At 37.6% G+C, this 24,828-nt stretch overlaps 1 protein-coding gene and 1 long non-coding RNA gene across 2 annotated transcripts in view; one reads left to right on the plus strand and one right to left on the minus strand.

Annotated features, from left to right (window-relative positions):
• The window catches only part of LOC134799089 (neural cell adhesion molecule 2-like), a 460,169-nt gene that overhangs the window by 415,612 nt on the left and 19,729 nt on the right, over positions 1–24,828 (minus strand). The window lies entirely within an intron of this gene.
• Positions 1–24,828, plus strand: part of LOC134799167 (uncharacterized) — a 514,174-nt gene that overhangs the window by 208,421 nt on the left and 280,925 nt on the right. Inside the window, exon 2 of the long non-coding RNA XR_010145339.1 lies at positions 15,673–15,788. This is a non-coding gene — a long non-coding RNA (uncharacterized LOC134799167). The remainder of the gene's footprint in view (positions 1–15,672; positions 15,789–24,828) is intronic.

The following is a 24,828-nucleotide window of genomic DNA, read 5'->3' on the forward strand; positions in this document are numbered from 1 at the left end:
TTTTCTAGTCAAGCTGAATGTGTTTCACTATAGAATAGTAATCGAATTGGTTCAGATTTAACGTTTAATGCATATAAATAACATAATTTTGGACTAAGTACATTATACATACCTACATGACATCAGGCTATGGTTTGGCGCACCGTGACCCTGAACGGCGCGGTAATGTGTTACGGCTGTTAAGTGAAGTCCAGACGGGATGATCAAATCGACCGATTTGATCAGAAATGAAATTGGGGTCAATCTCCAAATTAAGCAACAATTAAACAACTCTACCCATATTTGGAACCTCAGAATAATATACCCGGCCGGATACCGGATAGTAACTTTGCTTGATTTCAGAGTAAACAAATTGGATTTAAGAAACAGTCACGGTCATATTGTACATTACTCGTTTATTATTTCAAAACAATTTAAACATCCACTCACTTGCACGCGTAGGTACCTACTCATTTCGAACATAGAAATGAGTCCGCGCCAACGTTCACCACGAAACAGGTTAAAACCTGCACAATGCGCACCTAAAAACCGAAATGTAGGTATTGTTAAATTTAGTTTGTAGTTAATTAGTTTTTTGGTGTAAGTGTATGAACCAAGGTCTGAAATAAATGATTTTTTATTTTTTTTTATTGTTCCGCCGGCCGAAGATTCGGCGGTCGGATACCGAATATTTGGTCAGGCCGAATATCCGGTATCCGACCAAACAACTATCCATTGCATTTCTAATTGAGAGTGGCAACACTATCGTAGGTCGTATTGCCCTTTTCTAGCATATACGTCCCTCGCTCCTACACTCCCACCACACAGGCAGGTTGCTTTGTCAGTTATACAAGGCAAATTTACAAGTCATTGGCTTGCTGTTTTTCCATCTGGAAGGTCCTGAAGCTAAACTGCTGGTGAGTTTTTGAATTTGTACCTCAGTTTAGCTGACTAATGACTATATTGAAATAGTTATTTATTTTACAAGGGGGCAAAGTTGTTGTTTAACCGCTCGTGCTAATATTGATACTTGAGCAAGTAAAACATTCGAAACATGGAATCTTGAGCGTTGCGAGGGTTTCAAAGCACGAGGGTTAAACAAAATTTGCCCCAAGTGAAACACAAAATGTTTCACCACACCAACCCAAAGCAAATATTAAATGTAAAAATATCATACAAAATCAAATACAAATGAATTTTATTAAATATTTATGATTTAAAAGTCAATTCTACCAGCAAACATAAGAAAACAACTCAAAATTTGCATTTGATTCCTTTGCCTCACTTGTGAATAAAATGAAACTTTGCTCTCAGTTTTTGAAGTGCAAAGTAAGCCTTTCCGAGCTGGTGTGAAATAAATAATTAAATTTTTCACGCCACTGTTCGGAAATGTGGCAATAGCTAGTAGTAATAGTAGTGGTAAGTGGATGTGGTAATAGTAGTAGCTGTAGCACCTGAACCACCACTACTACAATGTTTCATTATTATCATCATCTGTCATTGGTGACAGTTCGCTACAGCAATGAGTATAATTTAAAACATAAAAATCAATAAAAGGTCTTTTTTGGCGCAACTTTTTCCTTCAAAAATAAATTTAGGTTATTTATAGGACCAATTTCTTGTTTAAAAAAAAAAAGAAATGTCAAACTATTCATTCATTCAGTCAGTTCATTCGATTCACGCCTAAGGCGTTTTTTACTTTTGTAGCTGTTTGTGGTTTTTTAGCAAAAACGCTTCTAAGTTTAGAGTCGGTTTGAAGCAAACAACATAAAAACGCCTCTTAAATGTGATAAAAAAGAAAAAAGGCGGGATCGGAAAATTCTCACTGAATTGGATAGTACTATAAAATATAAGAAACACGTATCTACGCTCGCTATAAAAATGAGTTCTTCTAGTGAAGAAAATGATATTCTTACGCTGACGCCTACCGAAATTCAAGAGACAGCACAGGCAGTGGCTAGTAATTTGCTACCAGAGAAATCGCGGGCTAGTACTTATAGTTATCCAAATGTTTCCTTATTTCCTCGCAGTAGTCGTGAAAAGCACTATGTAATGCCTCGGCCGGAAACGCTAAAGATGGAGTCGTATTATTCGAGGGCCTCCACCAACGTGTCGGCCCTCAAACTCACTCGTCCATCTTTTAGCGGTTTTCCGTCCTCTCCTACAATGTACTATAGTTGACCATTAAATTATCTAGCAAATAAAAACGATCCGGAATAGTGATGTGAAAGTGCAAGAGGATATTATAAAGAGAGATGCCTAAGAGTAGCATACCATAATGAATACATGTGTCTTAGCTGTATATTGTATTGTTATAAATAATGTTAAAAATGCTTTATGTTGTTAATGTGTTCCAAATTGTGCCGCTTTGGCATTAGCTGTAAGGTGCAATTTGTTATTTGAAATAAATAAATAAATACAATAAATGTTAATTTTACAAAATGTACCTGTCAAGTTGTATACTTTACTAAATATCTCTCTCCTCACAGGTGTTACAATAAAGGGTGTACGTACTACATAATTAATTAAACACTCATAATATAATTATATTACATACACATAATAAGTATATCATAGGATATGTATAATCACATTGGTTTGGCGTCTTCCCACCACCAGGCGATAACAAACATGTTTCAATATTATTCTTATGTTCCGAATATCAGTACAGCTGTTTAATGACAGCATTTACACAAAAATAAAACGCTAATTAAATAACTTATCATATTCGGAACTACAGATGCAACGGATAGTTGTTTGGCCGCATACAGGATACCGGATGTACGGCCTGACCATAGGAATATTCGGCGGCTGAATACCGAATATTCGGCCGGCGGAAATATTCAGGTTTTTCAGGTGCGCATTGTGGAAGTTTTGGCCTGTTTCGTAATGAACTTTCGCGCGGTATATAGGTCTATCACTAGGTACGAAATTAGTGCGCGAGCTAGTGAATGTAACGTTTAAATTGTTTTAAAATAATAATCGAGTACGATTATATTCCGATATCAAGCATAGTTATTTAGTACCCTTATTTTAGTATCCGGTATCCGTCCGGATATTAAAATAAGGGCGAGATAGGATACCGGATAGTAACCGAATATCCGGTGCATCTCTATTCGGAACCTAAAGTTTTAATCCTGCATGGTGCAAATATGTATAATTTTGAGACAATGACTTAAAAATTTGTCTTGTATAACTGACAAAGCAACCTGCCTGTGTGGTGTGGGGGAGAGAGGGAGGTATATGCTAGAAAAAGACAATACGACCTAGGGGCTGTCCATACAGGACGTCATCTATTTTTGACGATTTTTGTCGCCCCCCCCCCCCCCCTAAAATCATCAAAAAATCATGCTTCGAATGACACCGTTTCCTCCTGCGTCATGCTACCATCATCCGATGTCCAGACCCCCCCCCCCCCAATTTGAAATGACTTAAATTTATGAATAGGCCCCTACGACAGTGTTGCCACTCTCAATATTATTTATTCTTAGATTCCGAATATGGTAAGTTATTTAATTAGCGTTTTATTTTTGTGTAAAACGCTGTCATTTTAAAGCCGTACTTTTCGCCTTATTGCAAAGGAGTAAGGTGCAAAAGTGTAAACATATATTTCAAGGCGACTCTTATTATACTATGTTATACTTATTATGGAACTTACTGTTATACTTATTATGGAACGTAAACTATGAATTGAAAGAGCACGAAATAGTCAATATAATACGTTTGTTGAAAAAAAAAGTCTACAGACGCTTAGGCGCGAAGGGTTATTGTCTCATAGAAAATTTGAATTTCGCGCCTTTTTCTACTGACAAAGTTGTTGGATAGACGTTAATATCAAATTAAAGAGTGGACCTACACACTTCGCTGTGACAGAATGTGAAAGTGTCACCAAAACTGTCAAATGACTACGATAATAAGTATTCCTTTTATAATGCCACTCCACACCATGCCATTCTGAAATTAAATAAGAAAGGTAGATAGTCATGCGCAATTTTTATTTTTGTAGTGGGTCATAATTGACGTATATAATTACGAATATAATTTGAACATCAACCAATAATATTGGAAATGATATCAGTTATTTTTAATCAGCTATCATTCACACGCGCGTTCATTTTGCTCAGACTTCGCCGCACAAATATTTGGTGCGAGCGAGACGCCCGCGCACGTTCGAATTGGCCTGTCACTTGTAGCAACTTGTAGGTAAGTACATACTTACCTACATACTATCCACGCGTCCTTGGCACGAACTCCCGCCACCGCCCGCATTGAAACTGTCCCCGCGCGCCGCAAGGAAATGTAATCCTTAGCATTAGCGCAAAGAGTTCAAATTTGGTAGTTTCATTTAGAGAAATTTGTTAAAATGCACATATTTATTACATTGACCATATTTTTGTGTGATTATGTATTGAATATCACTTTGAACGTTATCAGAACAAAGTCTGCAAGAAATTATATCTATAACCATTTTTTCTAGCATGTTTAAGGCGTAAATATATATACAAGTGATACAAATAATATTGATGTCGGATTCTCGGATAAATAGCTTAATGAGGTAGTTTTATGGTAATTCAATCAAAGACCTAATTATTACTTTTTTTTTATATCAAGTTACGACGTATATCCGTGAGGCCCCGCCATTTATTGAATTAGTTATTTTCCGTGTTAATATTTTGACTGATTCCATTGTCGACTCATTATAAATATTATTTTCGTCACGTTTACGAACTAAAAATACTATTACTATTTTTAACAAACAAGAACGGCTCTTTTTTTAAACTATTTTTTTTTACCTACTTCCGGACAGAAAGTTTGTTGGATTCGAAAATAAAGTATCTTAAAATGATCTAAAGAACAGGAATAAAAAAAAAATTGCCTATTACTAATTAATGTTTAACGTAACCGTATCTTTACTGGAGTAATAAGCCCCGGGCGACAGTGCATTCCACAGTGTAGCTGTGCGAGACAGGAAGTTTCTAGAGAAGCGCACTGTTGAGGCCTGCCAAGGCAAGGTAAGGCAAGGAGGTGAAAAGAAGCGGCAGAGATTAATCTGATGACATCCTCGGAGCAGTCCCCATTATACAATAGAAAATGCTAAGCAAGGACATATTTACGCAGCGCCAAGGAGCCAAGCCGATCTGAAATATACTGGCAACCGACAGTTCAAGTTGCTCTCCTATTCCAAATTCGATTACCAAAGTTTCTAAGCACAGTGGGAGTACAGTTGAAAGCAAATTTGAGTAAGGGCGTCCGCTAGCTGGGACGGTTGCACAGAGAGGGGGTGAGGGGATTAACGAAAAATAGTATGGACATCGCGTTCGACGTGTTGCCTCCCTGTCACACTTACGTACAAATTTACAAGTGGTACAGAGAGGCAACATATCGAACGTGGTTCGCGGTAGGCCCTCAGACGCGTACCGCGTAGATTTTACCTACAATGGCACCCGCGTGCGTGCGCCCAATCCGTGCAGTGCTCCAGCTAGTGATCGCCATTTATTAAAATTGTAAAAGTATAAATGAAAATGCAGTAGTCTCGTAGTAAACGTGAACTTGAGTTTACTTTTTCTAATGAAATACCCATTTAGCATTTTCATGAGTTGCAATTAAAACAAATCAAGTTACCCCTCTGCAATAATTTTGCTTCGCCACTAGAATATTAAATGTTCAACGTATCAAAACCCATTCAGAGTCGGAACATCACATACGTATTTTAATCGCTTTGTACTTACGTCGTTTTGTCATATGGCAGATATTTGAAGCTCATAATTAGGATGGCCACAGCATGAATAAAGCAGTAGCATACTGCCTTCGCTTACATACAGCACAGAGCGAAAATTGTATAAACCAGTCTAAGCGTGAGCTCTAGATTGGTAATAACTAAGTACAATCAGATGGCAATGGTAATTTGTTTGTGATTAACGATTGAAATATCAGCCAAGCCACTGAATAAATCATTTAGATAGTTGGTATAAGCAAAGGAATTGATTACAGCTTGGTATAGAGCAGTAATTTGGGTGGGTTTCCGTTGTGTGATATGTTTTGCGCAACCTTTATGATTTTCTCGAGGTTATTTCATGTATTCCGTATAACCCTTATCTTGGCAAGGCCAAATATATCTTATATTTAACTATTTTTTTACTCTCTTGTCATCTAATTAATAAGCATACTCGAATAATAAAGAATGAAAAAAGTTCCAGAGTTTTCAATTTTCGGAACTAGGTATACCTAATCGCAATGACAATAATGTGTGTAAACCCAAACCAACGTTAATGGAGTCAACATAACACGTATTTCTTTGTTTTTCTTTGTTTTCTAAAACATATTCTACAGCATACAAATTTTAAGTACATAATTCCTGTTGAGTGTTTATAGATTTATAGGAGCAGGTTAGTTATTATGAATCTTGACTAGAGTTGTATTAATGACAAACAAAATTAATATCTGTTATTGTGTTACAATGTTATGAAGATTTAATAAAAATATACATTAAGTTTCAAACGTCCGCGTATCACTCATTAGTTTCAACTAGAATCCTCTGTATTTACGTTTCCACGTACTCTCATTTAGTGTTTCTGAGTAGCAAACACAGTAATACATTTCCATTTCCAGGAAGCTCGAGCGCTGTGGAGTCGAGCTCTCTGACCAACTACGAGTAGGTATATTTCTAGTAGGTAGGTAGGTACATTATTGATGAGGCGAGAAAAATAGCAATTTGCAGGCCCAAGTATCAATTTTAAACGAAAGACCTTGGGAGAAAATGCAAATGTCATTAAAGCCGATCCATAAATAGTGTTCTTCTCAAAAAAAAGTGTAGAAAATATATACTTATCGAAATTATTATTATTGAATTGCAGGCGTACGCTAATTAGAATAGCAGGCTAATAGCATACGCGTTGCCGACCATTTAAAAATCTGTCAATTCCTTTATTGAAGCCCTCATCTAGGTAGTCCCACGAAAAGACTTATAATTTGGCTACATTCCGGCGCAGGCATTTGAGCTGTGACGTCACAGGGTGCGCGCTTTTTTATCGACCGCAGTGTCTGGGGTGCAGTAGATAACAAATTTATTCGAAATATTTGGAACTCACCGGAAGTAGAATCGTTGTCATCTTCCTTCAAATAATGGTCTACTACTGTAGGCCTAGCACAGAAGGGGCGCGACAGTCGCCCGCGAGAAAGACTACTCGTCTTTTTGTAACGGTATTTCAAGTGGAACGGGTAGTCTATCTTTCGGACGAGATACTGTCGCGTTAATCATGTGCTAGCCCGGCTGGTCCTCTCAAATGCTCGACTCACTTTGTAGGTAGCTACAGAATCGCAGATACAGAATGATGCGTTTCTCCGAACCAATTGCAACTGTACCACTGAGATTTGCCGGATTTCTGCAAAACGAGGCGCCGATGAACAAGCCAGTAAATTGGAAACGAAAATGTTGGAATTACGAGAGCAGGAATTATGGAGCACATTTTGCTGTTCTGCTTTATGATAAAAGCAGAGGTCACATTACTACTATTCGTTAGTTAATATATAATATCATAATTTTACCAAACACAATAGAATTTAACTTTAATATTATAAAATTAGAATTTTTTCGCCAGATCCCTCTGATATATCACTTGCTATTTTGAACTATAATTATACTGCTATAGTATACAGAGTATCGGTTTACAACTGAATACATGAAAATATTAGACGTCGAATATTTTTTTTCTATCGAGCCAACTTTAACCTTTTTTATATTACGCTTAGCGCCACTTGCACCATTCCACTAACCCGGGGTTAACCGGTTAAACCTGGAGTTACCATGGTTACCAGTACAATTTGACACTGGATTAATGGTTTAACCGCTTAGCCCCTGGTTAGTGGGATGGTGCAAGTGGCGCTTAGAGTCCGGTTCTGTCCTTGCAAATATAAATATTTTAGTTTCCATGGCATTTGCTATAAAACGTGTAAAATACAATATTATGCGTAACCCTCTTAATTTATCAAGCACGTTCAAACTTACACTGACATCAGTATCACAAGGGCAAGACGCACGATAACTAAATAAACTGATTCAACTATCATTCTGATATCAGTACGTTAGAATTGCCGTGTATGCTAAATCAGAATCAGAACTGTTTATTGCACTCATATTAGTATACTGTTCTTAAAAACTACGCCACACATATGCTCTTGTGGCACGGACGTGGACCGACTGGTACACCATGGATTATCTTCTCAAAAAAGTGAACCGACTGGCAATATCAGAGATGATGTCCTTAGTTTCTTGGAGCTTGGGACGGATGTTAGTGTGGGATGCTACCTGCGTAGACACACTGGCACCGTCCCGCCTCCAACGGGCTAATGTAAAAGCGGGCGATGCGGCGGAAAGCGCCGAAATTTTAAACCGTAACAAATATTTGAGTCTCGGTAGAGAGTACCATTTCGTACCATTTGCAGTTGAAACTCTAGGTCCATGGGGTCCCAGCGCGCATAAGTTGTTCGCAGAAATCGCGAAGCATCTGGTTGACGTAATTGGTGACCGAAGAGCTGGCGGCTACCTCGCACAACGTATCAACATTGCGATACAGCGAGGAAATGCCGCCAGCATCCTTGGTACAATGCCTCAAGGGCCTATTTTAGATTTAAGCTAGTTATTTTTTTTTTGTAATACCACTGTATACATCTTGTTTGTAAATAAATGATTTTTATATAAAACTACTTAAGTAATACAGTTCCACACGAACCCTGTAAGGGTATAGCAATATCTACTTAACACTTAACTTATGAGATAACATGCATCATAACCATAAGCCAATTCCTAAGGGCATAAATGATCTCCCACTTCCATTAAGAAATTACAGCTTTCACAATAGCTTAAGAATTAAGTTAGGCTCAAGACTCCATTTCTCGAAAGTAAATTTCTACTTTGTTATCAAAACAAATTAATATTTAGCACTTAGAATTCTGAAGGGTTCGTTTCTTGGGATTTCTTAATAATTCAGTGCCCGAAAATATGGTTTCATTTTAGTAAATGAAAACATTTTCTGAGCTCGTTCCGACGTCAGTTTTCTTTAAATATTATATTAACTTGAACATGATGTAGCGTTTTATAACGATAGGTTAAGAACTTTATTAATGGTGATATTTTAGGCTATTGGGTTATGAAAAATTTAAAACAAAATAGAGGTTAATTTGCAGGTACTACATAATTATGTCGATATCAAAATGATGTCTTTTGTCATCTTTCACTCGTACTTATACAGGGGCGAATGATAACAAAATAATATAATTTTGACAACATTCACTTACTTAATAACTAGTGGCGCTGTCTGTGTCGGAGGCCAAGTCTCATTTTGGGTCGCTGAGCCAACGGAGTAAGTAAGTGTATGCTACTCCGACTAAAGACAGTACCTAAAGCTACTGTTACACATGCTGATTTCTAGCACGAAAGCATGCCACTATTGAGCAATTGCTACTTAGTAGCATGTGTGTCGAAACATTGCTAATAATGAGCATGCTCGTTTTGAGTTTGCTCAAAAATCAACGGTCGTGCGATTTTTGGGCATGCTACCTGCAGCGCGGGTGGAGGGGGGCGTGCTTTTAGCGCGTGTGAACAGGTTTGCTTATAGCTGGGATAGCATTTCGCATGTGTGTATCTTGTTTCTGTATAGCGTTTGCAACTTGAGATAGTAAAAAGTCAAATTGATGCGGTAGCATCCGCAAATAGTTTTTATAACCCGCAGCATCTTCTTCTCGCATTTCTGTAAGCAATTGAGCACTTGCACCAAAGTCCTGTCTTCTAGATATCCAATCACGGACCCAAATCTTTCTCTTTCTTTTCTTTTTTTGCCGAGCTGATATAAGTTTCTGGATGCATTGCATCGCCAGCAAAAGGATGATCTTATTCAGCTCCATACGGATAGCTGTTTGATTGTCCATAGCTTTGTTTGAACTGACAGAGAGCGAGAGAGCACGCTATAAAATAGCATGTGTATTTGGAGTGTTTGCTTTGAGTATGCTTATTCAGGAGCATACTTAAAACTAGCATGCGTATTGCTAGCAAATGTAAACTGCTCATAAGCATGCTCGTATTGAGCATACTCAATAGCACGCTTTTTAGCATGCTATTTTAGAGCATGTGTAACAGTACCTTTAGAATTCAGTAAACAGTAGGTACCATTATTGTCTGTAATTTTATAGTTGACCCCAAGCGCTTATTAAAGTTTTACAGAATCGACTGTTATTTCGTCATTAGATTCATCAGGCAAAAAAATAGTGTGAACAACTTTTTCCTAGAAAACTTTTGAAAACAAAAACCGGGCAAGTGCGAGTCGGACTCGCGCACGAAGGGTTCCGTACCATAATGCAAAAAACGGCAAAAAAAAACGGTCACCCATCCAAGTACTGACCCCGCCCGACGCTGCTTAACTTCGGTCAAAAATCACGTTTGTTGTATGGGAGCCCCACTTAAATCTTTATTTTATCCTGTTTTTAGTATTTGTTGCTATAGCGGCAACAGAAATACATCATCTGTGAAAATTTCAACTGTCTAGCTATCACGGTTCGTGAGATACAGCCTGGTGACAGACGTAATAGGGTCCCGTTTTACCCTTTGGGTACGGAACCCTAAAAAAGGAAAAATATATGGTACTTATACTTTTCTAGCACCCATTTCAGTCTAATTATTTCTAAGTTTATTACATTGACATCCGAAATTCACCATGATTCGCACTCTGTCCCAGAATCCTATTAACTTGGGTGCACGCCCTTTCAGCGGTTTTAATGCAATCAATGCATTGGCGCGGGTGAATCCACTAACAAGAATTTCCTGCACTCGGTTACGATCGTGAGTGCTCGTGTGTTTCCGCTTCATTATGTGTTAGAAGCTATTAGATTTTATTTTCTACTTATCTATGTATTTCAATACGTAAAACAAACACATTATAAGCGCTTTGCTTCTTCTTTCCTTATGCGCACTGCCAAGGAATGGAATTCCTTGCCGGCGTCTATATTTCCGTGTTCTTATAACCCGGCAACCTTCAAATCAAGAGTGAACAGGCACCTTCTGGGCGAGCTCGCTCCATCGTAGGCCACGTCTACGCCTCGGCTAGTCTGTGGCCATGAGTAAGCCCATTCATAATAAAAAAAAACAGAATGTTTTTCAAGCCTTAGCCATATTTTGAGAGCCGAATTTATAGGTTGTATTGAGTGACTTTTACTACGGGGCTAATCCTGAAATCGACAAAAATCTATTTTATTTAATATGGAAATTTATTTATTATTTGTTAGCCTATTGTGTCCCATAACTGGACCACAAAAGATCTCGCTCGGTCAGGTCTGCTGTGACGCCGTACTATGTTTGGTGTCCACTCTATAGTTTTCTTGACCCACAAGTGGTTTGGCATACTGCAGCCGGCGTATTATGGATAGCTTTATCCATCTTTATCCACGTGATAAAATAACTGTCACTCTTTAACACCGTGGCATAGAAAGTGACGGACACCGATTTATCACGCTGTCACGTAGACAAGATCGACCATCATATCCGTACAGGTGTGTCCGGCTCAGTCCCATTAAAGCTTAGTGGATTTCAGGGCTAAATCGGCTACCTGAGTTTTGGATCACAAGATGGAGTAGGTATCTGATGCATATTTAACTGTTAATTTATCTCTAGGTATATAAAAGTCACTTAATATTTGACATTTATTGCATCATTAATAAAAAATACGCAATGAAATTGTGACTAAAAACAATATTGCATTTTGTCTAAGTATATCAAGGAATACAAATAACCTGCAAATCAATGTAAAATACGAGCCTTGCAAATCAATGTGAATGCTTTAACGCGGAATAACTCGTCTTAAAAACCTAGGCTCCAGAAGTTCAATGTCCCTTGCGTGCTCCAGCTAAGCAAAGTAATCTAACAACAGGGCGTGTTAGACCCTTAACAAGTAACTAGCAATTAACCGTCGAAAAAGCGGCAACAGCGCGCGACAGCAACTTCTCGAGTAAATCTTACAAGAAGGTTGCGGCCGAGTTTGCGGCTACAACTTAACGTTGGTACAACTTGCCCCAACTTACCCTCGTTGGGTACAACTTGGAGTTTCATATTTATTGCGCGGACTTTGCGCGTTACATTTGTTTTCTGTCTTTGGTTGTACGCAGTTTAGAACGATAATGAATTACTTCCCAACTAGCAAAATCACGCTAACAACAGTCTCTAGACTACAATTTTGTCGCTCTTATATTGATTTTATATCATCGTATAAGCCCGGGTTTGGGCACAAAGCATAAGCGTATTTATTTTAATATCGTTCTAATATCAGTCTAATTGAATGTTGTTTGCATTCACAGTAATCTTTTTCAAAACTATATTAAGCTGCTTTAGGCTAATATCGCTTTTACGTAAGTATCTTGTAAGCCTACATAGGCTTATATTGGTCGAACGTAAGTATCTTGTAAGCCTACATAGGCTTATATTGGTCGAACGTTAGAATCTTGTAAGCCTAAATAAGCTTATTTTGGTTTGAAACATTCTATTTGTGAAGTATAAATATACGGGTGAAATTAACTGCAACGTGACAAAAACATATTAGTGAATTATGTTTAAATATAATAACGTGCTGTTTATCATCGTCTGTTTATGTTTCAGGGTAAGTATTCACATGGGAAAATATTATTTATTGTGAAGTAGACCCTGTTTTACACTTCAAACTTCATGCGCCTACTCAAATATGGTGTTTGAATATTTTTATAATTATTTTATTTCTTTATTTTGTATTGATAGTCAGCCATTGATGTAGGTGTATTTTTCAAGCGCACTATTAGAGTATTTTAAGCATTCTGAATACAAATGATGTGGCCATGTTGAATAAATAACGGTTCCTTGCTTTACTTATACTAACAATAGTGTTCCCAAAAACGATTTAAGATCAAACCATCTTATATTGATCTTCTCTCTTGTGATATAAGTGTCTTGATCTTATATCACTCTAATATCTTACTAAAGTGCTGCTGTTGATCTTATTATAGCTTTAGTAAGATCAGAAAAGTACGTACTTACAGTGTTCTTATGCTATGTTGATATTAGTCTTACATTCTTACAATAGCATTTAGAAATCTAATATAAAATCAAATGAACTAAGAGAATGAGGATATAAGACCAGGTACTCTCAAGTTCAATGAGACTTCGTAAATGTTGTTGTAAGAGCAAGAGGCTTATAATAGTATTATCCTATGTTGATATTAGTCTTACATTCTTATAATAGCATTTAGAAAGTCTAATATAAGATCAAATGAACTAAGAGAATGTGGATATAAGACCAGGTACTCTCAAGTTCAATGAGACTTCGTAAATGTTGTTGTAAGAGCAAGAGGCTTATAATAGTATTATGCTATGTTGATATTAGTCTTACATTCTTATAATAGCATTTATAAAGTCTAATATAAGATCAAATGAACTTAGAGAATGTGGATATAAGACCACGTACTCTCAAGTTCAATGAGACTTCGTAAATGTTGTTGTAAGAGCAAGAGGCTTATAATAGTATTATGCTATGTTGATATTAGCCTTACATTCTTATAATAGCATTTAGAAAGTCTAATATAAGATCAAATGAACTTAGAGAATGAGGATATAAGACCAAGTACTCTCAAGTTCATTGAGACTTAGTAAATGTTATTGTAAGAGCGAGAGGCTCATAATAGTATTATGCCATGTTGATATTAGTCTTACATTCTTATAATAGCATTTAGAAAGTTTATTATAAGATCAAATGAACTTAAAGAATGTGGATATAAGACCAGGTACTCTCAAGTTCAATGAGACTTAGTAAATGTTATTGTAAGAGCGAGAGGCTTATAATGGTATTATAAAATGCTCTTATATACATATATAAGACTAGGTAATAAGACTAAACTTACTAAAGTGCGTATTAGCTTATCTAAGACTAATATAAGAGCGATGATAAGTTCAAAACAAAAATAAGAGCGCTATAAGCTCACTACTCTTATAAAGTGCGCAATCTGAGACTTTTTTGCTAGTTGGGTTAGGTGGGTTTTCCGTTGCTGTACAAGTTACCTGGAATTATATGGGGGTTTTCAAAAACAATGGTACCAATTACTTTTTTTTTCGAAAAACCATCGACTTTTGGGTTATTTAGACTCAGAATTATGAGTAGGTACTATTGAATGAGACAAAGAAAAAAGTGTTATAGTTTTTCATACATTTGGGTGTTAGTTTTGTAACGGTCCAAGCTGATGGTCCCTGGTTGAAATCCTGGTAATTCATGTGATGACCAGGGATATTAGTTTGAGTTATGGATGTTTCTATAATTATGTTTCCCCGGACGGCCTTTAAGACAGGGGTACGCTCTTTTATTGAAGGCTCGAAGGTCATATCGTTCCGGAAATACCACCGATGACAGTTCATTTCACAGCTTAGCTGTGCGAGGCAGGAAGTTTCTAGAAAAACGTAAAATTGACTGCCAACCATCTAAGTATTCATTCATCATTCTATTAAAATAACGATAATTTGTTTGTGGGTAGTTTTTAAGTTTTTAGGTTACAGTTTTTCTTTTTCTTTTTAATATTTTTAAATTTGATGTATATTTTATAATTCAGTGTGGTTTTTTTTATATGTTATTAGTATGTTTTTTTTTTGTTTTCCTTTTCTTTCGTTGTTGTTCAGTATGTATAAATTTTAGTGTCTCTCTCTTTTTTATGTCTGTTTTTTGTGTGTCGCTGGCGTATGTGTTGTCGTCTCATAGTTTTAAGTCAGGTCCCCACTGAAAACCAGCGCCACGGATTGCCGCGGCATTATGCTGAGTGGGGTCCTATTTTAGCGTCCAATGTTTTTTATATAAAAAAAAAATAAAAAAAAAATGTTATTTATTTAGGTATGAACCCATTACATTACAATAATAATTACATGCTAAATATTATTTATAAATTAAAGCTATAACTTAAAAAGTAGGTACTAATTAAATTAAATAGGTGCAGCGGAAATCTCGCTCACACAGTACGTAGCAAGTTGTGTATACTACATTTACAATGCTATGTATGTTTTATGTTTGTATGTCTTTGTTTTCTAGATGTAATATGTTGTAGCGTTAAATAAATGTATTTTCTTTCTTTCTTTCTTCTTTCTAAGTGGTGAAGATGGAAATCTTGTAGAGCGATGACGAAAATAAGCGGCAGGGATTAATCCGAATTCCTCGCACTGCTCGTTATACCTATACTTAAGTAAGAAGACAACGTAATACGTGTCAAGTATCAAGTATTTCAGAATCAAGTATTTATTCGTGATAAACTTAGAACTAAAATTACATACAAGAGTATAACTAAAAACTATAAATACCTATTCATAAAATTGGTAAGAGTTAAAGTTTACCACGAAATGGTCTCGCCTCAGAATAATACTGCCCCGAAAGACTGACCCGTGTAGGTATAGAACGTGGCGTATTAATCTGTTTGGAGATGAAAGCCTTAGGTCTTAATCCCCGGGAAGACTAAAATATTATTCGTAAACTGTGGCGTACAGAATAAACGAACAATGGTCTTGAGTGCATGCATCGTTTGCCCCAACCCAAACGAGTTTAAGAAACACATGAACCTTTCCTTTTCTTTTCTTATTTGAGTCTCAAATACAGAAAAAAAACCAGGCAAGTGCGAGTCAGACTCGCCCACCGAGGGTTCCGTGCATTTTAGTAGGTATTTGTTGTTATAGCGGCAACAGAAATACATAATCTGTAAAAATTTCAACTGTCTATTTAGCTATCACGGTTCATGAGATACAGCCTGGTGACAGACGGACGGACAGTGGAGTCTTAGTAATAGGGTCCCGTTTTTACCCTTTGGGTACGGAACCCTAAGAATGTATTCCGCCTGTAAGGGTGCAGCAATAAATAGGAAAGAAGCGAAGCCTACTTTAAAAAACCCTGAATATAAAAACCAGGCGGTAATATTTATTGTGGATCCCAACTTATATTGTGTTTAAACTTTCAAAGTAACATAGAGGCGTTCTTCGTAACTCTTTACATAAAGACTGCAACATGGAAACTCTGCCGATGCTTGTAAGGCTCACTGTTCACGTAGCGACTGAACATCGGACAAGTTTGACGCTTGTTTATAAAACTAGTTTCATGGTTGAAAGATGTTATAGTTAATCTTTTAGTTTGCGAAGTTGTTAAATGAATTCTTATAGTTTCTTGATGGTATAAACGAAACTTTAACAGCGAGTAGCCGGTATATGTAAAGCACATGTTTTTAATCTCCTACGCATGAAGAGGGGTATCATAAGTTCGACAGCTAAGGTGGTGGTACTGGTGCTCGACGTGGTCCCAGTACATGTCATCTTGAAACTTAAGTCATTGTTAATAGAGGTGACAGCAGCGTGTCATCTATTGGGCATTAGCATGTCGAGCACTAGTACCACCACCTTACGTGTGGGTCGGTGCCGCCGCAGATTTTAATTTTTGGGTTGCGTACCTCATAAGGAAAAAACGGAACTCTTATAGGATCACTCGTGTGTCCTCTGTCTGTTTGTTAGTCAATCACATAGTTTCTAATAACTGAACCAATTAAGTTCAAATTTGATACACATTAATCTGTGACCCAAAGACGGACATGTAAAGTAAATACATTAATTTTAAACATAGGGGCCATTTTGGGGAGAAAATTAGAAAGTTCAAAAAAAAATTGTTTCAAACTACGAGTAAATAACTATATCATTTTCACATCAAACGAAAGGTTTTGTGTAATTTTAAGACAAAAAGTTTTAAAAGTTATTTAAGAAAATAGGCAAAAAATGACCAAAACGGACCCCAAGCTCCCATGCCATGAGCCGTGGCCAAAAACCGGGACAACGCTAGGAAGATGATGATAGAATAGAATATAGAAATAATGTATTCGTTAGCACAAACATAAAATAGATAAATATACAAAACAGAGAAATATAAAAAGGAGAAAGTGCCACGAAATGGTCTCACCCCAGCATGTTGCTGGCGACTTCAAGCGCTGATCTTCCGATGATAATGATAATATGATGCCAATAAAGTAAAATTTGGTAAAAAGCTGCGTAGTTACCTCGTAAATCGCGTTTAGTAATTGTTGAGCATTATTAGTAATGACAGATGTAAACTTTAATGTCGTAATATAAGAGAGTAGAGACTGCAAGATCCCACAGTCAAACCGTGTAAACTGTTTTGTGGGGCATTGTATTTGTATAAGCTGTATAATAATACACTTTACTTTAATATACTTTTATGTTAATAAATAAATTTAAAAAAAATGAGACCATCCAGTGAAAAATCACGACAGGTAAAAAGAATAACATCAAAATTAATATAAAACATACAAAAGACAAAGATAGTAATGAGTTAAAAATACATTGTGATACAATGATGGCAAATAAAAAATGACAAAAGTGGCGGTGCAAAGGGGCAACGTCGCCAGATCCTTGGCACCATTCCAGAGGCGGGAAGACTTTGGTGAGGTTTTTTATATTTAATTCGTGGTTTAGTTTAGTTTTAGTATAAGTTAATCAGTAAGCTAGATTAGTTAGTTAGTTTTATGATCGTATTATATTAAATAATAGATTTCTATGTAATTTTACATGCAATAATATAACAAATAAAATTGTTTACAAGGTTTTGTGTTATTCGCGTTGTGAACAGCCGGGCTAAACCCGGGTGAAATTAAACCGGCGTCTGACGCAACCCGCAATTACCTACTTCTCAAGTTTTAATACGTTTATTTTCGTTATGCCCGCTTATGTCTGTTTGTCTTTCCTTTTGTAACGCAGAAACATGTTTCCGCTCATCAAGCGTATATTAAAAGTACTTACTTATGATTAAATTAAAAGCTTGGGCCACTCGCACTATTAACCCGGGGTTAACCGGTTAAACCTGGAGTTACCATGGTTACCAGTACAATTTGAAACTGGGTTAACGGTTTAACCGGTTAACCCCGGGTTAATAGTGGGATGGTGCAAGTGGCGCTTAGTACGTTTGTGTCGTTTTGGAGAAAAAGGGACCTTTCGTAATTGGGACTTAGACCGGTAAGTCAGTAGTAGGGTAATTCGCCAATAACTGGCCACTGTTAGTAATTGGCCACCTTAAACTAAAAATGAATTCTATTCACCTATAAACAGAATTCATTTTAGTATAAGGCGGCTAGTAATTGAAGGCTGGCCAGTTATTGAAACCTTATACTAAAATGAACTTTGTATAGGTGAATAGAATTCATTTGGTGTCCAATTACTAGCAGTGGCCAGTTACTGGTGAATTACCCTATTCGCTTTGTGTTTGACTGTGGCACCGCCCTGGCGAATATTGGGACACGGTTAAAAGGCATATGAAAGTTGACAACTTAAAATACAGTGGAACCTCGCTAATTCGGACGGGCAAAACCGGCCGTTGACGGATTACCGAGGTTTTGTTATTTTGATATATTTTTTTATGACCTCCTTATTTTTCACCGTTGGAGGGAGAAAGCATCTCTAATATTATAAAGCACTGAACGCACTAAGTTACTTTCTTAGTTTCATTATTTATTCTTCGTAAATTTATGCATAAGTACAGTCACCAGCAATAATATGTTACTCTTCGAAGGCCGCAAAAATATGTGACAAACTCTTATGGCTCTGCAATTAAGATCGTGTCAGATATTTTTGCGGCCTTCGTTGTGTAACATATTATTGCAGGTGACTGTCCCTGAATAAAATCTGCTTACACAAAGATGGCTAAACAAAATGGCAACCTAAATTGAGTAATTAATTAATTATGGGCCTTACGTGACAGATTAACCGATAAACCTCAACGCACACATGTCAATTGTCAACCAGGAAGCTCTCGTAAGGGGCCCACTTATTAACAGTCCGCCGGACGGTATCGGCCTGTCAGTTGTTCGGAACTGTCAAAATTTTGTTCTAACTGACAGGCCGATACCGTCCGGCGGACTGTTAATCAGTGGGCCCCTTTAACCTCAACAACGCGAAACAATTACATACACCAAGCAAGCAAGACAATTACATACACCCGTGACCCGACATACGTGACAAAGTGGCAATGATACTATTATCTGCTACTTGCTCTCTGAAGATGGTAAATTAAGATGAGTAGCAATAATGTGTCCTGCAGAGGACGTATTAAGCCAATTCCATTTTGATGTCGATATGATGTAATTTTGTTATCATTCGCGCGTGCATTTCGTTAGCTAGCGAATGATAACAAAATGAAATTTGAGTCATTTAGACATCATTTATACAGGGTGTCCCTAGCCATTGGACAAAGCCGGAATGTACGTATGCATTAGGGTATTTAGAACCAGTATACAAAGTATCAAAACAATCGGTGTAGCGGTTACGAAGAAATTAACAAATTACGATTTTTTTACTTTGGAGCAACCTGTATGTGTAGTAGCTCCTGGGGTAATAAATAGTATGAAACCTTCTTCGACCGTTTTGATTATCTTTTTTATTTATGACATTAATAAGATTATGACTTTTGACAAATGTCATCATTGCCGCACATTTTCAAACAAATTGACAAAAGCACTGCCAATGATTAATACAGTATGTTTCTTTTTGTTGTCGATTATTGGAAATAACTTTTGTTTGATTATTATTATTATTCTCTTTAATCAATTAGGGTCTTAGGTTAGGGTTAGGGTTTTGTTATTATTATTTATTATTATGAGCCTGTTGTGTCCCACTGCTGGGCAAAGGCCTCCCCCCTCTTCTTCCACTCGTCCCGGTTTTGAGCTACATCTGGCCAGTCTCTCAAAAAGGAGTCCAAGTTATCCCGCCATCGCCGACGAGGTCTGCCGGATCCCCGGTGTGACTCGTGGGGCACCCACTCTGTGGTTAACTTGGCCCACAAGTCGTTCGGCATGCGGCAGACATGACCAGCCCAGTCCCACTTTAGCTTGGCCGCTTTTTGAGCTACATCTATTATCTGAGTTTTTGAGCGCAGCGTGGTGTTCCGGATGCGATCCCTTAGTTTCACACCTAATATGCTGCGCTCCATAGCTCTCTGGCAAACCCCGAGTTTGGACTTCTGAGGTTCCGTCAAACACCAAGTCTGAGCACCGTAAGTGAGGACTGGAAGTATGCACATGTCCATGAGCCTACGTTTGAGAGACAGAGGTAGGTCTCCCTTCATGAGGTGTTTCATGGACCAATAGCTCTTCCAGGCGTTCTCGGTCCGTCTATTGACCTCTTTGTCTTGTCGCGCCTGGAAAGAGACTATTTGGCCCAAATAAAGGTATTCATGGACATATGCAATGTGTTCTCCGTTTACCTCAATCTTACGTTTTGTGCTGTTGGACATGACTTTGGTCTTTGACATATTCATCTTCAGTCCGACCTCGAGGCTTGCGTTGCTAAGGTCTTCTAGCATAAGATGTAGCTCGGATGCCGTTGAGGAAAAAAGGACTATATCATCGGCGAAGCGAAGGTTAGTTAACCTTTTTTCGCCGACAACCAGGCCCTTGTCTCCCCAACGCGGCGCAAGCTTCCGGAAGACATGTTCCAATGTGCTGGTGAAAAGTTTCGGCGATAGCGGATCTCCTTGTTTAACTCCCCTTTGTACTTCAAAGGACGGGCCAGAAGACTGTAATTTTACGGCGGCTGTACTATGTTTATATATAGTGCTTAGAAGTTGGATGTAATTAGGGGCTATTTCTTGATTATGTAAAGCTGTGAAGATGGCATGGTGCGATATGCTGTCAAACGCTTTGGAATAATCTACGAAGGCTAAGTAGAGGGGGAGGTTATGTTCGTTGCATTTTTCGATAATTTGGTTTAACGTGTGCAGGTGGTCGGTGGTAGACAGTCCGGGGCGGAATCCCGCTTGTTCGGGTGGTTGGTGCAGATCAAGTTGGCCTGAAATTCGGTTCTGAAATTTTGTTTGATAATTTATTTTTTTATCTTTTGTTCTAAGTAAAAAAATAGTACCGTTAGAGCATTTCTGAGAAGTAACCCTACGTGGGATTACAGGGTTTGTCCAAATGGCTAAGGTCACCCTGCATATTTTTCAATGTTCAATTCATTATGATAGAATGCTAATTTTCTAGACACTTTTAACTATATTATGTTACCTATAAAATTCAACATGAGTCACCATCACCATCCGTATTGGCTAGTGACAATGACAATTTTGTATATATGTATAAACTCTTTATTGTACAAAACACAAATTCAATCACAATTTTCTTGTCACTCTTCAGAATATAATATGTATAATAAAATGCATTTATTTACGTCTCATCATGGCTGGTTACATAACATTATTTCTTCATCTTTCTCGTTAATTCGTTAATTTATTTAGGTACGACATCTCATAAGTGAGCGTCAACCTTTTAACTCACAATATTACGGGTGAACAACCTTGAGAACAATTTATACGTAGGGTCAGACAGATAAGAAATCTGCCCCAGCGGTACCCTAATTATTTTATCTTATGTACTATTTATGATAGAAATAATGTAGCGTGATATTGTTTAATATCATTGTTTTTTTTTATACCACATCGGTGGCAAACAAGAATACGGCCCGCCTGCTCGTGAGCAGTCACCGTAGCCTATGGACGCCTGCAACTCCAGAGGTGTAACATGCGCATTGCCGACCTTTTAAAAACCTGTACACTCCTTTTTTGAAGAACCCCATACTGCAGACCCTCGGGAAAACCTCGGGAGGGAGCTCATTCCACAGCCGGAGCGTCTGAGGAAATTCCTCTTAAATCGCACAGTACGCGACCATGTAGGTCCTAGGGTTTGAGGATGAACACCCTGCCGACGGCGGTTTTATTGTGTTTGCTGTTTAACCTTTTAACCAGGCATTGCAAATCAGGCAGCCAAGCCAAGGTGACGATCGTTTGCGCTTCGCCATCGAATCGCTTTGTGTCTCTCTTATCATTCTTCCATATTATTGTGACAGTGACGGTTGCGTTTCGTTCGCTACGGAGCGTTAGCGATTGGCACGTTGTCTACGGGGCCAGGGATGGCAAAAGTATCTACAATAGGGAACCCGTTAGTGCTACAAAAATAGATATTCATTGAATTCACAACAAAAAGAGCTATCTATCACTACCCGTCCTCAAATTTTTCGCTGTCAGAAGTGTCAGCTCGTTTCAAAAACCCACACTCGTATTAAAATACGCCGTATTAAAACGCCTTTCATTATGTAGCAGTCACATAAACTACCATTAAGTTTTTTGAAGTACGTAAAGTCAAGTGTAAAAATATGGGTTCATACAACTTACTTACTCAAAAATATGTCCCGATATAAGAGCTATGGGGCCTATGAGACTTATTTTTGAGTATGATTTGTGCACCCATATTTTCACACTTGACTGTACGAGCAGGGGGGTGTCACTACGCAGTTTAGGTACATTTGGCCGGCGGGCCTCCCGGGCAGGGCAGGCGTATGGCAGTGGGCTGCCGCTCGACCGCACGATAGTCGTGTCACGTGGCGCTCGCGCAAAGAAGATTCACCGTTCGTGCGCGGTTATAAGTTTCTATTTTGTTGCAGGCGGCGAGTATAGGTATAATTTTATACCTAAATCTGACTTTTGTGAAGGAGTGAAGTTTCTGTACGGTAGTACTATTAGTTATTCTGTGGTACGAGTTTCAGCTCTAGAACTTTGACAAAGCAAATGAAATCCGTAAAATTTGGCAAATGAGAGTGACGGAATGCTGCACGTTGCGAGTGAAACGGTACACAAGTTCAAATATAATATACCTACTACGATTTCTACTCAAATTCTTAAGTATTGTTAACTGGAAAAGGTGGAATTTTATATTTACAACGGGCATTAGTAATGAACTTTAAAGGGCCGTCACAATAGATCACTGCTTTGTCAACGTGGCACTCAAAGGCCCATAACACCTCCATAATAATAATAACATTGCAATCATTTTCTTGTTCTTACACAACAATATAAGCTTTCAGTAATATACACATAAGTATGTATACTTAATGGTTAAATACCTTATACTCGTGACAGTGACAGAATGGTTTTATCGTAAAACCCCGACAATGAGCAGAATTGCCACTCGTTTGTGATTGGTTGAGATAGGCGAGTCGCGTTTTCAAGTTAGCCCATGTAATTTGACCTTTAGACAAGACTACACAGACACCGCATTATAATATGGACCGGATATGTCAGTGTCAAAAGTGACGTTTATGTTTTTGTTTGACACTGACATAACCAATCCATGTCGAGTATCTTTAGCAAATAATTGGCGTATCTTCAAGTAAGCGGTTGGGCTAGCATGGGGACTATAGGCCAGACCCTCTCGCGCATGAAAGGAGGCCTATGCCCTGCAGGTGAGACGTATATAGGCTGAAATTATTATTATTATTTCTCTTAAAGCTCGAATCAGGCCGAAGGTGTGCATGGTAAGCGCTTGGAATGGCACTTGCAATGGCGTGAGAGAAGTAATTATGTGTTTAAGTATCGTGAGCTAAGTTTATCTGCAAACTTGGTAGTTATATGTTTTAGAAAAGTACGTGTGGGTATTTAAGTACAACTACAACGGGAGTTATAAAACACGCAAATTAACAAAAAGGTAACTTAGTTTCATTATTTAAAGATAAATAAAATCCCTACTACTTCATATGTAGATGTTTGTCATATTGATATGATAATGTATTTTATTAACTAGTTCATTTTTTAACGCAAAATGACTGTTATGTAGCTCTGACAAAGCCTCGTCTCGGGTTCAAATCTATCGGGTAGTAGAATGTATTTATAGATTTTTTCACTTGAAATATAGCTTCTAAAAAACCTAAAATCCTGACACGCCAGGGAAAATCTTGACGTATGGCAATCCTACATACAAGCAGCACACATACCCTCAAACTCTTATTTTAGTCTCTCGGTAGCTAACTCTAAAAATTAAACTACATCGTACTATCTCTTATAAGAAGAAACTTTTTACTCGCCCTGTTTCCCCCTTCTCTGATGATTTTTTAAGTAGTTCGCCAAATAGTTTCAGTTTAACTGGTGTTACGTAAGGATAAGTTAGCGCAGAGAAAATGAGAAACATAATATTGTTTGAATTCCTTTTAGAAGATACTGTTTTTAGGGTTCCGTACTCAAAGGGTAAAAACGGGACCCTATTACTAAGACTCCACTGTCCGTCCGTCTGTCTGTCACCAGCCTGTATCTCATGAACCGTGATAGACAGTTGAAATTTTCACAGATGATGTACATATTTCTGTTGCCGCTATAACAACAAATACTAAAAAGTACGGAACCTACAGTGGGTGAGTCCGACTCGCATTTGTCCGGTTTTTTGTGTTCTATTACTTATCAGCAATTTAACAGATTCTTGGAAGTTTTCGTTGTTTCTTCCTTGTACTAAAAAAATTGTACACAAACAGTAGCCGCTATTGTTTGCAGGTTCTTACGTTACGTTTATCAAAAGTTTGACGTAACATATAAGAGAGACGGAGACACATATACACCGTGTTTTTTTTGATTTCCGTTAACTTCAAGGGTGCATTCCTGAGCTTAAATCAAGTAACTTTCTAAAAGACACCGATATTCTAATTAACTCCATTTCGGAGATAATCAATATATTATTTTTTTCCTATAAGGCCTCTACAAGCGTGTACACTTGCCTTAGGGCCGGTTTACATATTGATTAGTGATTAGAATGAGTTCATACATTTGCTAGTAAACTTAAGTACAATCGCGGTCGATCGATGTTCGAAATGACATTGATATGTCACAAATTTGGAATTGTTTATTTGAGTTAAATGTAATGCCCGTGTTACCACAACGCTATAATATATGCTACATTTAAATAATTACTTTTTAACCATTTTTTTTTTAATAAAACGCATAATAATTATTT

Source organism: Cydia splendana, chromosome 18 (genome assembly GCF_910591565.1).
Source record: "Cydia splendana chromosome 18, ilCydSple1.2, whole genome shotgun sequence".
Lineage (NCBI taxonomy): Eukaryota > Metazoa > Arthropoda > Insecta > Lepidoptera > Tortricidae > Cydia > Cydia splendana.